Here is an 8,137-nt window from a genome sequence, read left to right on the forward strand (position 1 = left end):
CAACGTTGTGCTCCGATGTGATCTGCTCGACTATCACATCACCGCGATGCACAATCTCCCTGATCAGGTGATATTTCTGTTCTTACTCCTTACCTTGACGATGACTCCAAGGCTCGTTCGAATTTGCCACAGCCCCGTTTTATCACAATAAAGAGTGATAGGCAAGTCCATATTTGGAACAACTTCCAAATCATAAGGAACTTCCTCAGCCAAACAGGTCTTTAGTTGCTTCACAAGCCGCTACGTATTCGGCTTCCATAGTGGAGTCTGCGATACATCCTTGCTTGATGCTTTGCCAAACTACAGCCCCTCCATTCAGAGTAAACATTGACCACGATGTCGATTTGTGAGAATCTCGATCGGTCTGAAATTTAGAGTCTGTATATCGTTTAAGGATTAGATCCTTATCTCCATACAAAATCATGTAGTCCCTCATTCTTCGAAGATACTTGAGGATCGTCTTGATCGCCGTCCAGTGATCAAATCCTGGATTGGACTGATACCGACTGACAATTTCTACTACATAGCAAATGTCGGGTCTGGTACACAACATTGCATACATCAAGCTTCCTACAGCAGAAGCATAGGGAATCCGTCTCATCTCTTCAACCTCTTGAGGTGTCTTAGGACATTGATCCTTAGACAGAACGATTCCATGCCTAAAAGGTAACAAACCCCTCTTGGAATCCTGCATCTTGTACCCGATCAACATTTGATCAATGTACGATGCCTAAGACAGGGATAACTGTTTGTTCTTGCTATCCCGAATGATTTGGATCCCTAGAACATACTGTGCCTCCCCCAAATATTTCATTTGGAATTGGGCAGCTAGCCAACTCTTAATGTCAGTCAGATATCCTACATCATTCCCAATGAGTAGGATATCATCCACATACAGTACCAAGAAAGCTACTGAGCTGTTGGTGATCTTCTTGTAAACACAAGGCTCATCAACGTTTTGGTCAAAGCCAAACAACTTGACATTAGTGTCAAATCTGATGTTCCAAGATCGAGATGCTTGTTTTAGTCTATAAATGGATCTATTAAGCTTGAAAACTCTTTGCTCTTGATCTAGAACTACGAACTCCTCTGGTTGAGTCATATAGATGGTGGCCTCAAGATTACCATTAAGAAAGGCAGTCTTGATGTTCATTTGCCATATTTCATAATCATAAAATGTGGCTATAGACAGAAGAATCCATATAGACTTAAGCATGATAAAAAGTGAGAAAGTTTCCTCATAGTCAACTCTCTCAATCTGGGTATAACCCTTTGCCACGAGCCTAGCCTTAAATGTTTGTACCTTTCCATCTACACCTCTCTTTCGCTTATAGATCCAGTTACACCCAATAGGTCTTATCCCATCAGGTGGATCAATAAACTCCCAGATGTTGTTGAAGTACATAGACTCTATTTCCTAGTTCATGGCTTTAACCCATTCATCTTTGTCAACATCCTCCGTTGCTTTCTTAAAAGACAATGAATCCTCGACCCTATCATTCGTAATGACGTTTTGGGCTTCAATCAAACCCTTGTAGCGATCTGGTAGGTTCATAACCCTTCCACTATGTCGAGGCAGTTTCAACTCTTGAGCTGGTTGACTAGACCTCCCGACCTCAACAACTCTTGTTGATTTGTCGGCTTATTCAACAATTCTTGTTGAACTCTCAGCAGTCTCAGTCTCACTTGAGATCTTACATAGAACGAGCTTATTTTGTGGCTTATGATCCCTCATGTGATCTTCTTCCAAGAAGATAGCATTCGTGGAAACAAACACTTTGTTCTCACTTGGATCATAGAAGTATCCTCCTCTCGTTTCCTTGGGGTAGCCCACAAAGAGGTAAACTTTCGAACGCGGTTCCAACGTCTTTGGGTTAGTCATTAGCACATGTACCGGACAACCCCAAATTCTGAAGTGGGGTAAACTACCTTTACAGCCTCTCTATAACTCAATAGGTGTTTTAGAAACACTTTTTGAAGGAACATTGTTCAGGATATAACATGCAGTTTATACTACATAACCTCAAAACGAGTATAGAAGATGAGCATAACTCATCATAGACTGAACCATGTCCAACAAGGTTCTGTTTCTCCTTTCTGATACACCATTCTGTTGAGGTGTACCTGGGGCCGAGAGTTGGGACACAATCCCATGTTCTATCATATAGTTCTGGAACAAGAGGTCCATATACTCTCCACCACGATCATATCGTGGTGTTTTTATCTTCTTACCTAACAAGTTTTCAACTTCAGCCTTATACTCCTTGAACTTGTCAAGGGCTTCAGACTTACGTTGCATTAGGAAGAGATACCCAAACCTTGAATAATCATTTATGAAAGAGATGAAATATTCATACCCACCTCGAGCTCTAACATTCATCGAACCATAGAGGTCTGAATGTACAAGCTCCAAGACTTCCTTGGCTCTGTAACCTTTTCCAGTAAAAGGTCATTTGGTAATCTTGCCTTCGAGGTATGATTCATATACTGGCAAGGAGTTTTCTTCTAAACTCTTTATAAGTCCACTCTTCACCAACTTCTCAATTTTATTGAGGTTGATGTGACCTAACCTTAGATGCCAAAGATGGGCGTTTTTCTTTGGAGAAACCTTTGGTCTTTTAGCTGTTGTTGCTTTACTGAACATTTCAGTGTTAAACAAGGCTTTTATGACTAATGGCTTTAGTACATATAAGTTATTTTCCATTGAACCATAGCCAATCTCCATTCCATTCTTGAAAATAAACACTTTATTCTCAGAAAAGGAGATGGTATAGCCTTGTTCAATAAGACAAGAAACTGAGATTAAGTTCCTCTTAATATCAAGAACTACAAAAACATTATCCAGTAACACATAACATTTCTTGTCAACAAATAACTTCAGCCTGCCTACAGCAACAGCTGAAACCACCTCACCATTACCGACTCAAAGAGTCATCTCTCCCTTTGGCAACGTTTGCCAGGAACTAAATCCTTGGTAAGAGGAACTGACATGATTGGTAGCACCTGAATCTAGGATCCAGGTAGAATCATCATTCTCTACCAGACATGTCTCCAAGACCAATAAATCAAATTTACTGCCTTGTGTCCTCTTTTGGAGAGTAATGGGATGGAGGTCGTTTGCCACGAAATTCGTTTCACACGATTCTTTCCACTGTAATAAATCGGTCATTTTTAAAATCTTTAAACGAAAATACTAATGAGTTGCTGAAAAGAAAAACACATTGACCTACGTTAGGTTTTAAGCAAATACCCATTGTAAAAAAAAAACAACATCCTATAAGGTTTTAGCAAAACTAACATGAACCCCGTGTGACATTTAGTTTCGCAATAACGCTTCAAAGGTTTAGGATAAAAGCCGCCGAAAGGAGGTCAGTTATCCCTCATCTGAATTGAGAAGTTCTCAACCAGTCATTAATACCAGAGCAACTTTTGCTCCTATAACGACTAGCCATCATTGATTTGGCCAAGAGATCATTAACTTACTTATAAGTGTGACCCACCATTTTAAGCCCTAGAGGTCTGATAACTTGTAGAAATACAAGTTATTTATACTGTTTTATTTAGATTATGCAGCAAAAAGAAGGAAAAGTTACATCGACCGTATAGAAATTGGCTTAGAAGCGGAAAAATTGTAAAGTGTCCTAAGCACGCCCGCTAACCCCATTGCGATGGCAAAATGGAATGTCCAAGTCTTTGTTTTGCAGGAAATAGGTCACCGCATGCAACAATCATTCAAGAACAAAGAAAGAACAATGCAATTGCAGTGCATACGACGATCGATCATGGACTCAAATGATCAACACATTTCCACCACATGCGGCAATCGATAAAAGATCAAAACAATTAAATTGCATACGGCGATCAATCATAGATGTAAAGAGCGATGCATTCACAAGGACTTCTGACATTGTAGAACTTTTTTTTTGTATGATTCTGACAAGTTGAACGTGGGGCAGAGCAGACGTTTCCACTATGCCAGGGCAGGAATTATCAGCTTTTCAGAGCGAGACCACTAATGCAGAAGAAGCCAAGGTCTATAAATAGCTTCATCAAATTCAAAGAAAGAAGGTGGTCTGAAGAGACAATCGAAATCTAGGGAGAAAGACGAGACAAGACCGAGAGGTAAGTCTTTGGAGCAAGCAATTATTTCCATTCCCGAAGAAGAGGCTCTGTGCAAAGATCACTTCTACCTGGAAAACAAGCCTGAGAGGGAAGCTTTCCACCTCATTTCTACCACACACCGGCAAGCAAATCGTCTCTGATCGGGATCCGTGTCAAGATATTGACACTCTTTCCGTATTTGTTCTTATTTTCTATTCATCCACTATGTTCATCTCTAATCTTTCATTCACTATCTATAACAAATGCTTATCCTTAGATTTTAATACCATTATATTATTCATCTGTTCTTCATCATACATTCATCATCCATTTTCTTCATCATGTGTAACTAATCCCCAAGGTAAAGGGAAGGATTAAGCGAGCAAGTTATTCTTTGTTGAAGAAATCGGCTGAGTTTAGCTAAAGCATGCTCAACGACATCTTCACCTGTGAGAGCAGAAGTGAAGATGTTATTCCGCCTCTTGAAAGAAGGTTAGAAGAATGCGTTAACTAAAGCGAGAAATATTTCCAGAGATGGAAACAACCTTGCATTCATCACGTTCATCCTTGTTTCACCATAGACATATGGGAACACGGCCGATCACTGAAAGGTGTAAGCCAAGGGAAAGTGGAACCTTAGTTGCGTCCTCAACAAGATTGATGAACTTTCGATGTCCTTTCCCTTAACCCATTCTCTTTCCGATTCATTTCACAAAGACTTGCCACCTCATTCATCCGATACTTTTTCACATCTTCACAGCCAGTCCTCAACTTGTATATTTAATTGTTTATTCATTTGTTTATTACCGCACTTTATTTATCACTGCAATTTGCTTTACCGCACTTTATTTTATCACCGCAATTTACTTATCACTGCATTTTATTATCACACTTTATTTATCATCGCACTTTACTTTATTATCGCATTTTACTTTTTACTGCATTTTACTTTTCAAATCAATTCATTATTCTTTATGTTTCTCAGTTGCATATACCACATTAGTATCATATTAATCACCGCAATCCCCCTGTTCGACCTCACTCTAAAAAACTTGCGTTGGAATTATACTTTCTCAGTTGCACATAAAACTTATGACGCACGCACACTACACGAATGCATACTACGGAAGCATCTAAGCATCACCGCAATACATCATTTAGAATGTAGTATCGCATATTATCATTGTCGCAAAGCGCATACGTCAAAGACCTAACAAGTTTTTTTTACTATATAATCAATGATTAAATTATCATTTCAAGTTTTTGGCACCGTTGCCGGGGATTGAACCCGGATCACCCGCGTGACAGACGGGTATACTCACCACTATACTACAACGACCTTGACTCCAACCCCGCATCTCTAGTAGCATCCACCCGCCATCCATCTCCACCCCACTTCTCACCGCCAAGATCGCCGCATGTTGATGACCCACATGGTTTGGGAGTAGGTCCTTTTGCTCAACATCAAACTGATGCTGGTGAACCATCGATAGCGCAACCCTCCACCGCATCCTTTGCTGCTGCCTTAGAAGAAATGTGGGTCTTCTTATCTCAAAAGCTCACCTTCTTCCACCATTCATTAACGGAGTTGAGATACAGGAACACAGAGTTGCGGCAGGCGATGGTCAATATTCAACCCAACATTTTCACCATTCGCTTGAATCAAAGACAGATGGCCGAGCGCAACCATGAGTATTTCAATTTCTTAACTGCCTATTTACATGGTCCCATGGTGCCTTAACATCTACAACAGCCTTTGTACTTTCAAGAAGCGCCACAAAGAGCTCCTTCGTAACACCCTCCTCACCAAGAGCCCCCACTGCAACTCTAAATTTGGGGGTGTACCACTGTCTCCACAATTTTGCATTCTTTTTTTTTTACGGCCATTCATTTTTTATAGATAGCTATACCTTATATTCTTTTGTACATACTTACAATTTTGTGTTGCGATAATTATAACTCTTTGTGTACTTAGACAAATTTTATACAACTGAGTAATCATTCTTTCCTTATGCATTGGCCTCTTTATCATTATCATCCTTTGTCAATTTATTGCGGTAATTCTTTTCTTTTCTTTTGCGTTGTTTATTTGTGTTGCCATGATGAACAGTATGCGTAACCTTAGCAAAATTTTCTTTATACATTGCATTTTCTGCCTAACACTTAGACAATTCATCGTAATAGCTCTACTTTACCTTCTCTATTACAAGACTCTGCTCAAACCTTCTTTTCAAAATTTTGACTAAGTTTTTTGTCTTTTCTGTCCAAAACAACGCAATGAGGACCTTGCACATCTCTAAATTTGGGGGTGGGGAAGGTCTGAGCAGATGCGATCAAGCGGATACGGTCATATCAGGCAAATGCGTACATCATCGTCGAAAAAATCTCCATTAACTTAACAATCTTCTGTAAGTGTGATTTGGCCAAATCATCTTTAAATGTGATTTGATCAAGAGATCATTAACTTACTTAACAATCTCCCGTAAGTTTGACCCACCATTTTAAGCCTATAAGTCCACGCCAAAAAGCCAATCCGAAGGAAAGAAAATCCGATTAGGGCACAACCTAAAGTGTCCCTATCCATTTCTGGAGTTCATCTTGATATTGACCAAATGCACAAAGCCCATTCGAAGGGGGCCGCATCGAAGGTGACACGAGGGCGTACAGAATGATCTCACGGTGTGAACTAATGACAGAGACCATAGGATATGTTGGCCACACCCTTCACCCACTTACTATAAATACTCTCTCCGTCTACCTTGATATTGACTCATGCAAACACCATCCAAAGGGGGATGCATCCTGGGGCATCTTGAGGCCAAGCATGAATCTCACATTATGAATATACAGAGAGAAACATAAGTGGAATCATAGACATATCTGATACGCCTCTTCCTCCCACTGAGTATTTTATAACATAGGGTTTAGTTTACTTAGAAAAAAACACAGCTAAGGATTTTAACTAAGTGACTTTTAGGTTTTCCCAAGAGTAACATTTACTTTGGATAGTTGAACAACTTTTGAACAACTTTTGATCATCATCCATTAAACTCTTTAATGGAGTCTTTGGCCAAATCGCATGCTTGTTGAAAATCTATCTAATTCACCTTTCCAGGTAGGTTCCCAGGTAGGGTTGTTACGTTTCCGTCAACTTAAGAACACCAGCCTAGCCAGAACCTGCCTTAGACAAAAGGTCCCTTATAGATAGGTTTACAAGAAATTTAATCTTTTATTCCAACCAATTTAATCCTATTAAACCGATTTTAAAATATTAATCTAGGTTACTAAACTCTTTAGAACCATTTGAATTTAGGTCTATCTCAATCCAATTTTAAAACCCTTTAAAAACAAAAACTTGAGTTCACACTAAGTTCGCATGCAATTCTTTCTTATTGATTTTAGGTCTAATTTCCTTTATAACACTTATAAACGGAAACAACCACAACGCGAAGCTAACACATGCAAGGCATTCATAACGCTATAAACGGCCTAAGTGTCATGCTCAATGCATTGTCCATTCATTGCTACTTCTTTTATATAACACTTATACAAAACCGCAATGAAACAAGCAAAACATGCTTCCATTCAGCCTTAGACTATAACATTTATAATAAAAGGATGATGCATGATAATGCTCAATGCATGCAAAGTATAACTCTTATATTTCATGATGCATGCACATGCTTTCAAGTAATTTCTTCATGCTTGATTATAACATTTATAATACATGATGCATGAGTAATTGCACAACCTAAGGTGGGTTTTTAACTATGTGACAAACACTTTGACATATAAGAACCATACATCACATGTATAAGAAATAAAAGTTGATTAACTGGGTAAAATTTCCTTAAAACACAAAAGGGAAAGCAAACTATTACAAAGACAAGGAGTCTCCAGTTCAAACAAGCGAACCGGGTCTTGAACCACTTGGCAAAGCATCGCTTCTTCAACCATCCATCGTGTATAAAGCACCCCGCGATTATCTACACGATAAAACAAACCCTTCGTTTTATCGCTTACCAGAGCTCCCAGA

The 8,137-nt window shown here is 39.2% G+C and overlaps 1 non-coding gene across 1 annotated transcript; it reads right to left on the reverse strand.

Moving 5' to 3' along the window:
* Positions 1-5,368: 5,368 nt before the first annotated feature.
* TRNAD-GUC lies at positions 5,369-5,440 on the reverse strand. The gene has a single exon. It is a non-coding gene; the product is annotated as a tRNA-Asp (tRNA).
* Positions 5,441-8,137: the final 2,697 nt, after the last annotated feature.

This window comes from Benincasa hispida, chromosome 11 (genome assembly GCF_009727055.1).
Source record: "Benincasa hispida cultivar B227 chromosome 11, ASM972705v1, whole genome shotgun sequence".
NCBI lineage: Eukaryota > Viridiplantae > Streptophyta > Magnoliopsida > Cucurbitales > Cucurbitaceae > Benincasa > Benincasa hispida.